Source organism: Chrysoperla carnea, chromosome 3 (assembly GCF_905475395.1).
Source record: "Chrysoperla carnea chromosome 3, inChrCarn1.1, whole genome shotgun sequence".
NCBI lineage: Eukaryota > Metazoa > Arthropoda > Insecta > Neuroptera > Chrysopidae > Chrysoperla > Chrysoperla carnea.
This window is the reverse complement of record NC_058339.1, coordinates 26,533,167-26,550,406: the sequence shown is the minus strand read 5'-3', so window position 1 is coordinate 26,550,406 and position 17,240 is coordinate 26,533,167. Positions and strand designations below refer to the sequence as shown.

The following is a 17,240-nucleotide window of genomic DNA, read 5'->3' as shown; positions in this document are numbered from 1 at the left end:
AAATAACAAAAGATATTCACTTTTAAATAAACACACACACACACACACACTGATATACACTTATATTAATGCATACTATAAAATTTGCACCTATTTAACGCCCTCGTGGGTAAACAGTGATGTTTACAAAAAAATGTTTCAAACAAAAGTTTTTTATTTTTTTATAAGGAACATTTTTTACATTTAAACTTTTATTCTATCTCTAACGGTTTACAAGATGGGTCCTACGGACCCAAGACCCAATTGACCTATGATGCTCATTTACGAACTTGACCTCACTTTTTACGTCCTGAGTACGCTGTAAAAATTTCAGCTCGATATCTTTTTTCGTTTTTGAGTTATCGTGACCACAGACGGACGGACGGACGGACGGACAACCGGAAATGGACTAATTAGGTGATTTTATGAACAGCTATGACAAAATTTTTTTCCTAGCATCATTATTTTTAAGCGTTACAAACTTGGGACTAAACTTAATATACTATGTATATTTCATATATGCATGGTATAACAATAAAGCCACAGTAGATTAAAAAAAAAAACGTTCGTTTGTAGATTTTGTTTGCTGAATCATTTCATATGAAACTACTCTCATCAAGTTCATTAACTGATTGATTGAGTGTTTTTTTTTCACCAAGTGATTGTTATATGTGTGTTCACAAAAATACAATTAATTGTGAACACGTAAAACTACATGTCAGATGTATGGATTTGTTTTTTCGATGTTTGGAAAAAATAAAACTACATAACTCTGGTTGTACCATGTGTTTATCATTTGAGAAATATTTAGACCTGCAGGGTATAATACCATGCAGGTCTTGAAATGAATGACCTTTCTTTTCATATTGACGTTGAAGCAATGTGATGGAGATTAAGATAAACTATCCTTTGCCCTGGGCTCCGCTTGTGATAATGAAGTATTTCATTGGGTTCCATAGTGAATTCATTTAGTGAAAAATTGATTCATTTAGAGAACCTACCTTTACCTCACTTATCCTTTTTTTTTTTCTACTCGACCTTTACACCGAGATGTATATTGAGCGAGGACTAAATCGATTTAAGGTTTGTATTGAAAAGGCGAATTTAGTCGTTACTGTTGTCACAGGCAAAACTGCCAGAAAGCGAAGCATTTGGTAGACACTTGGAAATGCATCTTTGTTGCAAATATCGCAAAACCCCTACCTTGCGTACGGGCATGTCCACTTTACTTTCATTCCCTTGGAAAATGGAGCCTTCGGCCATGGAGCTCGCTGCGCTTCCATAAGGAGTGGATTAAAAAGTGATACAGTAAATTTTTGTCTCAAAGCATGAGGACATATCAAGTTTTACATTTCTTCAAAGATGACCAAGTTTCATACACACTTTTAACCCTCATTTTAACTACTTAAGGGGTGAATTTTTCCAAAAATTTCATAGTGCAAACTTACTTTAGCTGAAAGTGCTTGAATAAATATTGAATTTAATAAGTAGTTTTTTTCAGAATATGCCCTAACATTTTGTCAAGTGTGCCGACCGAGCTTTTAAAAAATACGTAAACAGTTTGAAAAAGTTGAGGGACCGTTAGTTCAAAATTTCATTGCACAGGGTACAAAAATATAAATTGTCCTTTATGTATTGTTTGTAAAATATATTTTTATTTGCTCTTTATAGTTTTTCTATTGAAAATTAGGTACATTATTGTGACATGTTGTTAAAGACTGACTGACTCATTGTAAACTTAAATAAGCTTGCTGTTCGTGATTGAAAATGAATTAGTCGATTGGCTGTCGCCAATTGCAGCAATATGAACACATAAATACATTTATAGATTGAGGAAATATTCGATTAAAATAAATGCAATATTCATCGATTTATATAGTTAGTAGATATGTGGTGAAGTCATTTCAGATCGATTTCGACATTCTAATGAATTTGTTCTGATGTGTGCAGGATGGTAGACTACAATAGTTGATATAGATTCTATGATCTGATAGAAAAATGTTTAAATATAGAATGTGCCAGAAAAGTTCATACATTGTAATTGTAAAATGGATTCGTGTCCTTGGGAATTTTATCTTGTAGAAAGAAAGCTGTAAAAAAGATAGATAGCTTCGAAGTATTTTTGTTCCTTAAATATTTGACTTCTCAATTGAATAGATGATAAATAATGGATTCAAGTTTGAATATATTGTATCAATTTTAAAATCATACCTTATAGGTAGTTCCAGGGGAAGTTGAGTATGCAAATATTGGGAACAAGAAGTGTTGACTAACTCATCCTTGATATTTTAAATTGTACTCCTCCAGCTTTTATAAATCATATATGAGAAACTCATAGAAATGATTATTTTTTACTTTTGACTACAATAAAAGCTTGTCTTTCCAATAAAAGTATTTTATAAAAGTATTGCTTGTTGAAAGACACTTTTCCGAAGACACTTTCTGTTTCTTCAACTATCTAATAAAAAAGTAAGATCGTTCTATTCGATCGATCTATTATTATAAATTTCTTTTTAAATTGTTAATAAAATGCAAGTTACTCCATTTCGAGTCTCATTCAATAGTATGTTCTTTTTTTTTTTTACCATAGCATTGATTTGAAATGTTTGAATTAAGGGATTATCGTATATAGATGGTGGGTTAATATAGGAAACTAAGTCGTTTCATTTTGTTCGTTCGTCTGTCATTCAATTTTCATATATTAGAGTTTTAGTTCATGGTAAACGCAAGTCTTCGAGTTGAGGTTGCTTTTCCAGTTCTCTAATTGACTTCGTTCAACAATAATACTAGAATCAGATAATCAGTGAAATGCTTCTATACTATATGTCATAGACAGAATATAGATTTAGATGTTTTACAAAATGTCTGAATTATTTGTACTCAAATGATTTTATGAATTGAACAGTATTGATTTATTAAAAAAATCAACAAGCTTATCGAAACTGGATAATGAAGGATGCACTAAAACTAATTTATGGAAAAAAATCAATAGAAAATATACAATTTATACAATAGTAGAGCAGAGGTAGATGTATACAACTCGATAAAACAACTCAAGTATAATGGTTTTCCATGAACTTACAATTTTACTATTTTCAAACTGCTGGAGCTAAGAGACTAAATTGAGACCTTGGAGCTGGAAAGAAACAAGTTCAAATCTCAGCGGTGGCAGGCGTTCATTTTAAATGTATAACAAAAGACAATGAACGTTCGCTGACGTTCTAACAATTTTGGTATAGTTTTTATCCAAAACCTCATTGTAGTCGCACGTAAATTGTTTGTTAAATAATACTCATCTACTTCCCCTTCAAAATAAAATAAGACCGCCTGTGTATCTACACCTTTCATGAAAAGCGCATTTATTATCCATTTTCAGTTCTATTTTGTAATATAATTGATAAATAAGAACGCGGAATGTATTTACTAATACACACGAGCCATAGCTTAGGTAAGGTTAGGTTAGGTTAGGTTAGGTTAGGTGTTGCTAGGCTAGGTTAGGTTATGTTAGGTTAGGTTAGATTAGATAAGTTTATATTGGCTGTCCATGAAGGACACACTTAGACTATAGAGCCCATTGTGATACCATATATGTGTTTTTCCACCTTTCCGTTGATAATTTCCTTTATCAGCTCCTCAATTTCATAGACTGAGTGCATCTCCTTCATGCATATACCATGCACTACACCAGCCCATCACAGCTGTTAATTACATTAATTTTGTTGCGGACCGCGGACGGAATTGGTTACGTCTTAACAAACTGAACCAATAGGGGGCATAACTAATATCAAAATTTCATATAAACTAAATCTAGAAGATCAAATGTGTGTTTATTTGGTGAATATGGGTAAAAAGCCTAATTCTTCATTTAACAATTCACTCGTGCTGTCACATTTTCTATACATAACCTCGTAGTAATGCAGTAGTAATGTCACCTATTACATTCATTCGAACTAAACCAAACCCAACATAACCAAACCAACTAGGTACTGACAAGTTAATATTATAAGTCTATCTATCTATTGCACACGATTTATTGTTATCATTTCACCTATTTCTTTTGTTATCGCTCAGTTATGATATATTTTATCTCCTTTATATATTATAAATAAATTAACATCACCCTTCATTTGTGTTATTGTTAAAATATTATGATGACATGTTATGTTTTTACAAAAGTTTTAGTTTTGTGTGTTCTAACCTAACAACCTCAATGTTATACATTGATTGTGACTATTATTATCATAATATTTATCTATTATGTGCATATAATATTTTTATAATGAATTATGTATGAAAATAAAACAATATCAAATATATTCTAGGTTAAAATAATAGTTAATTTTTTATTTACAGTATACCGAGTATCAATCGAATCATCATATCATATATATATATGAAATATTATCAAGGTATACCCAAGTTTAGACCCAAGTTTGTAACGCTTCAAAATATTGATGCTAAGAACAAAATTTTCGTATAGGTGTTCATAAAGTCCATTTCCGATTGCCCGTCTGAATGGATGATTGTCTGCCTGTCTCTCTATCAACATGATAACTCAAAAACGAAAATAAGCTGACATTTTTATAGAGTGATCAGGACGTAAAAGTGAGGTCGAGTTCGTAAAAACACAGGTTAATTGGGTCTTGAGTCCGTATTATCCATCTTGCAAGCCGTTAGAGGTAGAAAAAAAGTTTAAATATAAAAATGTTTCTTATAAAAATATAAACAACTTTTGTTCGAAACATTTTTTCGTAAACATCACTATTTATTAGTGAGGGCGAACATGTATGTACGTGTGGCCATGTAAGAGTGGCAGATCCTTGTGATAAAAAACTTTCACGGCCATAAAACTTTTTAACGAATAGTTTTCCAGCTACGGGCGATCAGAGCCATACATATAATATATTTATAGTACCTATCTATATGACTAGGAAAATGGCTTTCCTTAAAACTTTTTCAAATCACCTCCAAAATATTCTTTGGATTGTTCTAAAACTATCTGTTATAAAATGTTGTGACCGTGAGAGTTTTTGATCAGAATGATCTGAAGAACATTTTGGGGGTGGTTTAAAAAAGTTTTACAGAAAGCCATTTTTCTAGGCATATACTAAAAAGAATTTTTTAGGGTGTGAGTGTGCGCCCTCCCGTGTACATAGATCATGGTCATTTTTTTCGTTTCGTTGAGGTGTCGATCGAAGCGTATTAACGGAAATATGATCCGAATTTCATAATATTCGGTCGAGTCGTTTCGAGTCGGTCGAGTTTTAATTTTTTTTCATTTTTTATTATGATTTATTATGCTGAGAAAAAAATTCATGTGGACCTCAACGGTCGCACAAGACACTACCTACTGCTTGTTATTATTTTATGACTACCCGGTCTCCCGTAAAATCATACCCAACAAATTTCTGTTCTTAATCTGTGAACGAAAATCATTCTATTAAAAAAACATACAAATACAGTTTTGAATCATTTTCTATATTTTACCTATATATTTTGATATGGTAAAGTAAAAAGGCAGATTATACAGGTAATTTTTTTAAAGTTAGAATTGAAATATCTGGTTGTTATATTTTACGAAATAACCCCGTAGCTTAGTAAAATATACATTTTATCCAAGCTCTGGCTTTATTTATTTGTGTTGTTAAAAAGACGATTTAATCCACTCATGTAAAATGTATAGAATATTGTTTGTTGTTCTCATAATTCATGTCGAAAAACTTTTTGTTCATAATATTTACCTTATTCAATTCTAAAATAAGTTAATTTAATTCTAACAATAAAAACTTTCCGAAATATATAATAAAAGTGTTTGAATTAAATGATAAAGCCATTTTCGGGTCAGTATCATTGGAATAAATTGTAAACTTTTTTTTTTTTTAAAATTGTGAAAAACTCTTACGAAAGTGGTTATCATGTTGAGGATTGTATTTAACATTTTATTTATATTTTGTTTTATTTTTTGTTTTGTTTTATTGTGCTTAAGGATTCCGATAGAATCTGATGGAGAAAAAAACAACAGCTACACACAATATATTGTCTGAAGAGTCTTTCTTTATCTTAAACATAAGAACGTCCATAAAAACTCTTCTTACTTCATATATTATAATGGCTAACGAGATGCTTTACAAATGGTATAACATATTTTATACATATACAATTTTTATAATGATTAACGTAATAAATTACATGAGGTTGATTTTACGGATTACATTAACTTGTACTTTCGAAATTTTTAAATGACAATACATTTAATTATTTCTATTTTATCGAAATTAACTTTATGTAACCAATTTTAACTATGATACAAATACAATTATTGTATGTTTTGCCTAATTCTAAAACAGCCATCAAAGCTCTCCTAATAAACTTTCATTATAATTAAGGTAAATTTATTTGAGTAACTTTGCATGTATCGTAAATACATAACATGTTAGTCAATTATAGTCCATGCGATAAAAGAGATATATATTCAATTTGTTGCTCTTTACTTATAGAAATATTCCTACTAGCCGAAATATTCTCTAGCCGTTACCACTCGATTTTTTCAAAAGGGTACCCCTTAAAAAAATTGCAAAAAATTGAGACATTTTTTTAATCTCCAATTTCGATAAAACTCAGTATATAAGGTAATTTTGACCCACAAAGTACAAAAATTGGGTGAATTTGATGACTGGTCGAATAGTTTTTGAGATACGGACTAAAATCGATCCAAATATTGCGATATCTTAGAAACTCTGCATCCAATCATTAAACTAACCGGATTTTTATACTTTTTGGATCAAAATTACCCCATCCACTTATATGTGTACGGAGACATTCCAGGGATTTATAAAGCTGGCGAGATAGATAGAGTTGTGAGAACTGCGAACTGAAAACTGCCCCTGATTAGGAAATCCTAAGATAGGCCAACCTTATGTGGCTCTTTTTTACTGCGTATGTGGCTCTTTTAAGTAGTCTAGCAGTTTCATCATAAATGTGTATATAATACAGGAGTCAATATTTTAGTTCGTAGTAGTATTTATGTGTACCGTATCTCTTAGTCTATAATGGATGCATGATAAAGTATACCAACTAAATGTTAATACACCCTTAAATACACACACACACACATACCGTAAAGATGATGTTTGTTAATTATTTATTTAAAATAATGCTATTTGTTTGTTAGAAAGGTAAAGAGAAATAAATGTTGAATTGTAACTAATTCTATAAGACATAAATCTATATAATGTGTGCCACAATTATATGCCAATTGTTGGAAAATCTATGTTATTGGGCATAATAAATCAAAAATTTGTTTTATTGTAACTAACAAAAAGTGTACAAGAAATTTCAGCTGTTTTCTTGCTCAAAGCTAACAAAAAGGCGTGTTATAGCTTTGACGTTTTTGTGTCTTTGCCTGTGTATTTGTGCGCTTGTCTGTGGCATCGTAGTCCCTAAACAGACGATGATGTTTTTGTTAGTTTGTTTAGAAGATATTTTCATCCAGAGTGCTTTTAGTAATGTTTCAAGTGCGAGTTTAGGCCTCCGTAGCCGATAATAGAAGACTGGCGAATATCCTTTAATCGGCTGAGCTGATTTTGTTGAAACATAGCTAAAAACACTCTCGATCAAATTAACTTAAACAAAATATTAGTGCATCCTACCTCATTCGGTGTAACCTACCTCATTTTTAATTATGAAAACTTTGGAAATTGGGGCATTAGCATTATAAAAGATAGAGTCGTTAAACTGACATGTTTAAAACGTAGGTCTGAGAAAACGGTCATGAAAGATGTATGCCAGTATGTACATTTATTTTTTTTTATGAATAATAATACGAGAGAATAATAGTGGCTTACAAAAATATTGGGCCATTTGGTATGGTACCCCCAACATGTAGGAAAAACGGGAGTGTGAAAATTTATGAAAAACCGGCTAATTTTTACACAATTGTTTAATAAATGTAAGTAAAATAAAATGTACATACTGGCCTACATATTCCATGAGCCGTTTTCTCAGACCTACGCCTTAAACATGTTAGTTTAACGGCTATATGTTTCATTATGCTAACGCCCCAATTGCCAAAGTTTTCGCAAATAAAAAGGATGTAAGTTACACCGAAATGAAGCCACTCATGAAGTTTAGTAAGTGTGTTAGTCACGAAATCATACCCCCTCTGTACTGTAGACTATTAGGAGCTAGGATGCCACAAACGAATCGATCAAACCTGATTTTGGGGATTTCTTCAATCTTTAATTTATGTATTTTTAAATATGTGAGTATGGGGTGAAAGTTTCTTTGTCGAGGGTATATGATACTGTTTATATTTGATATATGTTTAAAACTATGCCATATAATTTTGTTACAGCCTGTTGAAAATAAACTTCCAAATATATTACTCCCGCTTGGATAATAGGCACCTACCATTGATTAGGTAGATAGATATATCGTACATATACATGTAGGTAGGTACCTTACAACCTTTGCATTATATAGGTATTTGTAATATCATATACCAATAAAGTGTATAGTGTAACTAAATACATTGGTGCTATGTTCGGTTTATTCTTGTTTATTATCAGGAGACCTTTTCAATTCAGATGTATCAATACACACCACCACCTACTACTATTACATTTCAACCATCTTTCTACATACGTAGGTAGGTATGTACCATAGGTAGGTAGTTACCATTATTATTTTAAGTTCTCATGGATCCATCTGTATGTAATATAGACAACTGTAACTATACAGTTTTACATGTAATGTACGTTCTATAAAACAGCGTTTCTAAACAAAAATGTGTGTTGACCGTACCCGTACCGTCATCATGTCCTCAGGTTCTAAGCTCTCACCGGGAAGTAACTACTTCCATTAAGCCACCTCTATAATCTCGCGAAGTAGTACAAGGTCGAGCGAGGGACGAGGTTGTGAAGCTTGTTATCTCTCTGAGACTTTGTACTTCGCAAAAAAGCGGTTTTCTATATATCATTCGGTGATAAAAGCGACGCAAAAATCCAGCAAAGAATAAACAATGCGGGGCGGAAATACTGGTTACTCAATTTCATTCGGTGTTACCACTAAGTCTGAAAAGAAAGGTAATGGGCACATGTATTCTACCAGTTCTTCTGTATGGCACACAATTCCTATTCCTGAATAAAAAACAAGTGATCAGACTGAGAATATGACAACGATCGATCGAGCTAAAATTATTTAATATAAAAATTAAATACGGTCTTAACAAAAATCAGGGATGCAGTTGTGAGTGTCAAAAGGCAGAAGTGGAAATGGGTGGGTCATGTGGTCAGACTTTCGGATGACATGTGGTGATGGTTTTATGGTAAAGAGCCAAAAAAAAGTTATTCAAATAAAAAAAATTTACATTATTTTCGAAACGATGCAAAAACTAAAAAAATATCAAGGAAATAACAAGCTAGTAATAAATTCGTTGACCAATTTCAAATAGAATGAAAATAATTCAGGCAGGTTTTTTCTACGTAAATATAAATATAAAAATTGTTTTTACTAGCTGAAAAATAAATATATTAGATATTCTTTTATTGCAGACTTATTCTACATACTTGAAAAATAATTGATAGAGAACATTTATGCATTTATATCCTACACTGGGGGAGTTAAAACACTTCTTCATATTTTTATTAAATCAAATTGAAAAAATGAAACACTTTAAGATAAAAGTACCTATGTCTTTGAACTCAATAGGAAATACAGAGAGATTAAGCTTAAAATTGAAAATGTAAGATGTTCCAATTAAGTTTTGATTGAGCAATAACTCGAAAAAGAAAGAATTTTACACCAAAAAAAAGTTTGAACCAAAAATTTTATAGTAAAAAAATTCTACTAAGGTTAATCTAGTTAGCACTAAGGTTAATCTAGTCTTAAAAGGTTCTTTACAAGCCAACTCCTACTCATTTCTGACAAGACATGGAGGTATACCTTAAATTGGAAAGTTATTTTTCATAACATGGCCTAAAAATTTTGTTCAAAATGATCTTCAAATTAATCTTTAGTTAAGAATATACAGAAAAATGTGTAGGCTTTGTTATAATAAGACTAACTTTACAATTTAAATGTTTCTGGCTGTTTATTAGAAACAAGCCAGAGTTGAATTTTTAACGACCTCACAAGCCTAGGTCATCTTTATAGCGCTGGCTCAGCAAAAGTTTTTTTAACTCTTTTTTTTGCTTAAATCTTTTTTTGGAAAATGTTTTTCTATTCGAGTTACAGTTTAGTCTTAAGTGAATTAGAACTTCTTATATTCCCAAACATAACAGATGAGCGGTGAAAGTTTAAGATTTCTGCCTTGGCAAAGCAACAACAAAATAGATGAGCCATTGTTTTGTAGGATCAATCAACATGTAATTCATATTTTTTTTCAAATATTCTTATTTTTGAATGAAAGTTAATACTGAATAAATTATTTCATAAAACTGACTTAAATTCATCTTTGAAATTAATATAAATTGCACAGTACCTACTTGGTGTGTTAAAATTATTACTTGCAATCTGAAGATTGGGTAAGTACTTGAAAATGTTAACGATTAAAAAAAAGTTAGAATAAAATATATGAGTTTTTATATACATGTGGGAAAGTTGACAAGGTTGACTCACTTTAGACATGAGCTTTAGTTTTCATTTGAATCGAAGAATTTGAGGAATTCAAGCACATTGTTACCAAGATCAGAGGAGAAGGAGTATTTTGCTAAATGTCCCAAATGGAATGCTTGAAAAATAAAAGAGAACATCATCACTGAGAATTGATATTATATACTCTATTGATAATTTATTATTTCAGAGAATAGAAGTTACAATTCCAGATAATGAAATAGCTCACCGTTATACTTCGATTGATTCGGTTTGCTTATTATGCAACTAATCGTTAAAATACATCTATTATTTTATATTTGACGTTTTGAACGCCGATAACTTACACAATAGCTACTGACAAAAGCAGACAAGTGAAATTAACAAAATTAAAAAAACCCCGGACAAATGCGATTTAATTCTTGTAAACCGAATTTTGGGAACCACTGAGAAACACATAGACGCACAGATAAAAACTTTAAACTCATAACACTCCTCCTTAAATCAATATCAAAGTGATGGTCAAGGACATCAGACGAGATATAAAGGATACTTAGAGAGCTATCATTTTTGGGACCAATTTTTGGAAATATTTTAATTAAGATTGAAATATTTGAGTTAACTTTGTTCTTTTGAATTATTATTTGAATTACCTAATTATTTTACCATTTCACTTTTCGAAATGAATTGAGCCAGGATTTGATGGCCATTCATTTCCATAGTAATTATTTATATGTTAAAATTATTTGTCATGCCTTTTCCAAACTGAATTGATTTTGAATATCATCGCTAATTTTTGAGTTTTTTCGGATATGTAACCCTAAGCTCGCACTTGAAACATAGCTAAGAACACTCTCCGCTAAATTACCTTTCAAATGAAACCAAAAAAATCAAAATCGGTTCATCCGTTTAGGCACTACGATGCCACAGGCAGACAACACATAGCGGTCAAACTTATAACACCTTTTTTTTGTAGTTCGGGGGTTAAAAATTATAGTGGGCCGACCTAGGCCGTAGGAAACTTTCCCCTACATACATACAGTGTAGGTCTATTTATAACCTTGGCTTTGATAAATGAAAGTTAAACATTTGTCTGCACACTATACAAGCAACAACACACTCCCTGACAGTCAGTCTATAGTAGATAATGATGTACTTTTAGAGCAATAATTCAAGTTTTCATATTTTATCACGTTCATATAAAATTTTCTAATAATCATCTTTTATTGTCTGAACTTATTATTATTGTCTTCATTCAATTCTACTACCATGTTTTATTTTCTATTTTTGTTGCGAATAATACAAAACAAGTATTCATTTATTTAATACGATAAAAAAACAGTTTTTACAGACATTACATTTTGTTTTTATATAAAAATAGTTGTTCCTTTCATAGAAATACTTGAAAATTATTGGTTGTGGCGACAGATTTAAACTAACATATCGGAGTTGAACGACTTTTAGATTCTATATACAGACTCAAAACATATTAAAACGTGAAATTTTACCTTCTATAGACATATTTTCAAGATGATTCCATATGAGACTGACACTACATTTTACAAAAAATGACACTACATTTTACACTATTGTTTTTACGTAAAGCAAATCATTCGCAAAGCAAAAAACGCTTCTTCCGGATTCGTTATCATTGCTTAAAAACGAGAAACTTAGAATAGAAATCTTTTATATATAGTCCATTAACATATGCAATAATAAGCATAATTTAGACTATGCAAATTATACAGAATAATTTGAAAATTCATTATAAATTCCTATAAATCGTATTCTGTCGAGTAGTTAATTAAAATAAATTGAATTATGCAAATATTTTCTGTTTTGATAACTAAATAATTCATCTCTCTTCTATTATAGAATTTTTATTAAAATAAACATAATTATTATCGAAAATAACATAATTGAGTACATACAAACCAAATATAACATACACCTATACAAAAATAAAATTTTTGGAATAAAAACAAGTAACAAACGTCAATACTTGTAAAATAATCATTTATTTAATGTCACAAAAACGAATTGTGGAAAACTTCACAGACAATCCCACAAACAAATAACATTCATTCACATTAATTATTTAATATGTGTGTGCATTGGTAATGATTTTACAACAGCATTGAAATAACTGGAACGGCGGATGTTAAGAGAATGAGACGAGAATGAACGGTGCTTGTTATACATAATGTATAAAAAATGTTTCTTTTTTCTTGAATTTTTGTAAAAATATCTTAAAACACCTGACAGTATGTATATCCATTGGAATACACAATATTCGCATCGAGCGTGAGTTTTATAGAAGGCGTTTCCATGGTAACGATACATTACTTTAATTATTGAATTGTATGAATGCATATATAATTGTATGGATTGCATTTATGACTTACATTGAAAATTTAATATTATTGTCTCACAAATTTAAATGAATAATTATGATTATTTACATTTGAAAAATAATATTTGTGCAATTTGATTTCTTATTTTCACAATTTTTAATGCATTAAGTTTAGTTAATTAGTGTTTTTCAATAATTTTAATTTGACATTTTCTATAACATTAACATGTAAAGAATTGCAAATTAGTCATAACAGCCTCCTTTATCGCCAAAATTTTCACTGGAAGCGCTGGCATTGATTTTATTGTCCCCACCAGGATTACGCACACAACGAATAGAGAAAATTCCAAACGCGATAAGCAAATTTTATATGGTGGAAGATGTTACATACCGTTTTGCAAACCACAGGAAATTGGTTGTACGGATTCCGTTGATTTCGCATTTATATGTACAGAAGGTTCTGAATACGTCGATTAAAGTTTTACCGAACTTAACTTAAACACTATGTATATAGACAAAGAAAATAAAATGTATGTAAAACATTATAAATTTTATGTTTATTTTGTTCTAAACTAAATAACACATAACACTTTAAAATGTCATTATAATTTATTAGGTTATTTTATGATTAGACCGACAATCCATAATGAAGAGACATTTCTGGGATCCTTATTGAGTATTGATAAAGATAAGTTAGGTTACAAAGAAATTAAAAGTTTTAATCCTGGCGTGAGTGTCAAATTCATGGAAATCGGTTTGAATTTTCGTATTTTTCGAAGATTTTTTTTTTCTGTGAAATATTTTCAAATAAATTAATTGACAGACGGAAAAATAGCAAGAATCTTGCAAATATGAAAAGTTGTAAAATAGCGAAATTTTTTGTGTTTCACAATTACATCCCAATTTTCAAGCATTTACTACCATTTTTAATCTGACACTATTATTTTATAAATTGCTTCTAGCATGTAAGGCCGACGAAAAAATTAGTTGCAATACGATTTACATTAATTATCCGCCTTGACGAGCCTCGATTTAAGCTCGAAGTTTATGTATTCTTAAATTAACCTTTAACAATCCTCAAATGGGAAATCAAAAATATTATTAGAAATTATGGACCCACGGTCTCAATTGTTAATGCACAAAATTTATAAACATTACTATGTACATTGCAGTTGTCAATGAATGTTATTATCCAACGGTTTTTCATTTTATCTAATTTTTTTTTAAATTTTATCTAAACTAATAACTATAAAGAATCCATTACGAATGAGAAGGAGCAAAAAGTTTATAACTTTTCGGAAAATATCATCCATAATATTTCATTTCAAGCTAAACTGACGCACTATCGATAAAAAATCAAAGTAACACATTAATAATCTAAATCATAATCCTTCAATCAAATTCAATTTGATTTTTTCACTTGACTCAACCATTCATTTTGTATTCAAGCATTAAAAAAAATTTGTTTAAGAAATTTTTATAAATATCTACCCTTAAATGTTAAACATGTTTGTTTATGGATATAGTAAATACAACATAAATGGTGGAAGCGCGGATAAAATATATTATAAACAATCTGTTATATATACTATGTATTTTTTTGCGCTCCCACCATATTTATTAAACTCATTTGTTTGAATAATACGAATTAATACTGTGTCCAAAAATTAAGGTGGCATTTGAATTTAAACTGCGCGCGTTTGTTGTGCATTGTGAATTCCTTCCGCCCGGCCAAACAGTCAACAAGGAATATAGCCAGAATTGTGGAAAGACAATTCATGGTTCTTACATCACGATAATGCACCATCCCATACTGCACTCATAATTCGTGACCATTTCGTCAAAAACTCAACTTATATCGTTCCGCAACCACTGTATTCACCTGATCTGGCGCTGTACGACTTCTATCTGTTGAGCAAGCTCAAAAGATCGCTTCGGGGACACCGTTTTGATACGATAGAGGAAATTCAAGCCGCAGCGAAGACGGAACTGAAGGCAATCACGGAAAGTGACTACAACCAGTGTTTCGAAGTTTGGAAAATCCGTTGGCATAAGTGTATTGAATCGGGAGAAGCTTACTTTGAAGGGGATGATATTGATTTGGAAGAATAAATAAAGAATTTTCAAAATAAATACAATATCACCCAATTTTTGGGGCACAGTAGATATAGGCTCTGGAATATTAGAGGGTATCTTTAAAACATGAACTTTTGCTTTAATTTAGTAAATAAAATTACATAGTAACGAAATTTGTAAACGGTGTGAAAATTCATTTATTTGAAAAGTTGACCGTGAGAAAGATTTGACAAGTCAAAGAAAATTGATTGAAATCAAATTTAAATTTGTTTAAGGTTAAGAAGTTTATTAATTACAAAATATCAACATTTACATAAATGTTAAAATGATTAATGCCTACAGGTACTCATTTACATATTATCTGTTAATATATTCCTTCAAACAACATGTCTAAAATATTAATAAACAGCATTTCAATCTATCAAAAGTAAAGTGTTTTTCTATATATTTCATTTTACAAAATGTTTTATTAGTGTGATATAATAACAAAATATGAAACACAGATGAATGAATTCATGCTAAAATTAGGGAAAAAAAATGTATATTTGCACTTAAATGAAAATTATTTTGATTTAAAAGTATAAAAAATAAAATCAGTGTTTTATACCATACATTAATGCAATAATAAACACAGGCTGGTGTAATGAAACAAAAATATATATTACAAACGTCAGATGTTATTTTGTTCGAAACATATCAAGAGATGATTTTTAAATTTATTTATCGTATAATGTGGTCTTTTTCGACATAGCTGAATCGTGAAACATGTACAAATAGGATGCCTAAGATCTATCTACCATTTTGCACTAAATTTTGTCCACCTTTAATGAGCTTTTGAATGTTAATTAAAATATATAAGATTTCAAGCAAAAATTTTTTTTTTAAAAGAAAGACCTTCTTAACTTTTTTTGAATCATACTACCAGTTATTGATTAGAAGAATTGAAAAAGAACTGAAAATTAGTTTTTCGAAATATTCAGGTTTCTGTGAAATTTATTGAAAAATAAATAACTAACTGAAAAAAATTACATGCAGGAAAATTTGTTTTTAAGGCTGCAAGTAAATACTTTGATTTAACAATATCTTCTTCCTATATTTTAAGTCAAATATTTATTTCATTGTATTAAGGAGGTCCTTTCACCGCCAATGTTAATAAAAAAAATGCAATTTTCTTTCAGCCAGTGAATGGGCAATTTGGATTTTTGGAAAATTTTAGGGGTGTATATCTGCTCTCCAAATAAAGTTTTTTGGACGAAAACCAGTGCTAAGTGATAGATACTTATTTAATTTTTGGGGGTTTCTTTACCCCTTCCTTGATAGAAGCTACAAGATCAAGTTTTCCTGCAAAACGACCGATAGGACATCTTTGACAGATCGTTAATCTACGTAACTATCTGACACGGATCTTTCTTATGCATCTCACGGACTATTGGAGTCAGGTCCCAGACTATTAGGACTGGATGTATAACATTAATCATGGCATAAAAATTATTTACAATGCCATTCAAAATAAGGTGATGTACTGCATTGCGTGGGTGCAAGCGTAAGATAATTGCAACGAGACAAATTTTTCTATTAATATTATTTTTGTAGTAAAGTAAAAAAAAAATATATTGCCTGATCTCCCTACACAGTCTGTGTATTTACAAGGAGATATTTTCGAAAATTTCACATAAGATTTTAAAAAAAAGTAGTTGAAATTTTCTATTAGGATGAAACTCTCGGTTGTTGCCGTACCATTCTCTTCAGTTGTTTTTATTGTACTTCGTTTAATCTTTTTCTAAAATGAAACTTCTAATTCCTAAGATACAATCGTACATTGAATATTTTAGTCGACAAACCTATAACGAAACAGCTAGATGACTGTACTATCTGGATATTTGCATTTTGAATATCGTTAGAAAGTAAGGATTTTATACGAGTTGAAGTTCTTCACAAAACATAAATCTTTCAAAAATATTGCAGCACTAAAAGTATCAATTTTTTTTTTTACATTTCAAATTCAATTATGTTAAAAATATTGTGTTTTTACTTGAATTGTTTTTTACTACTTATGCTTTACACTTGACTAGAATTGGGGTATATAGTATTTTTATCCAATAGGGGTTTCAAATAAAAAATAGTATTTCTACAAAACATTGTCAGAAATAACAGCAAATATACGGATACTGATTATGTTAAGAAAGAAAATGTAAAAGGATGAGTACTAAAAGCGGAATAATGTTCAATTAGTAAATCTCAA

At 30.1% G+C, this 17,240-nt stretch overlaps 1 protein-coding gene across 1 annotated transcript in view; it reads right to left on the bottom strand.

Annotated features, from left to right (window-relative positions):
* The window catches only part of LOC123295329 (cubilin-like), a 65,865-nt gene extending 53,756 nt beyond the window's left edge, over positions 1 to 12,109 (bottom strand). Inside the window, exon 1 of the mRNA XM_044876638.1 lies at positions 12,078 to 12,109. The gene's annotated coding sequence lies outside the window, so the exon portion shown is untranslated. The remainder of the gene's footprint in view (positions 1 to 12,077) is intronic.
* Positions 12,110 to 17,240: the final 5,131 nt, after the last annotated feature.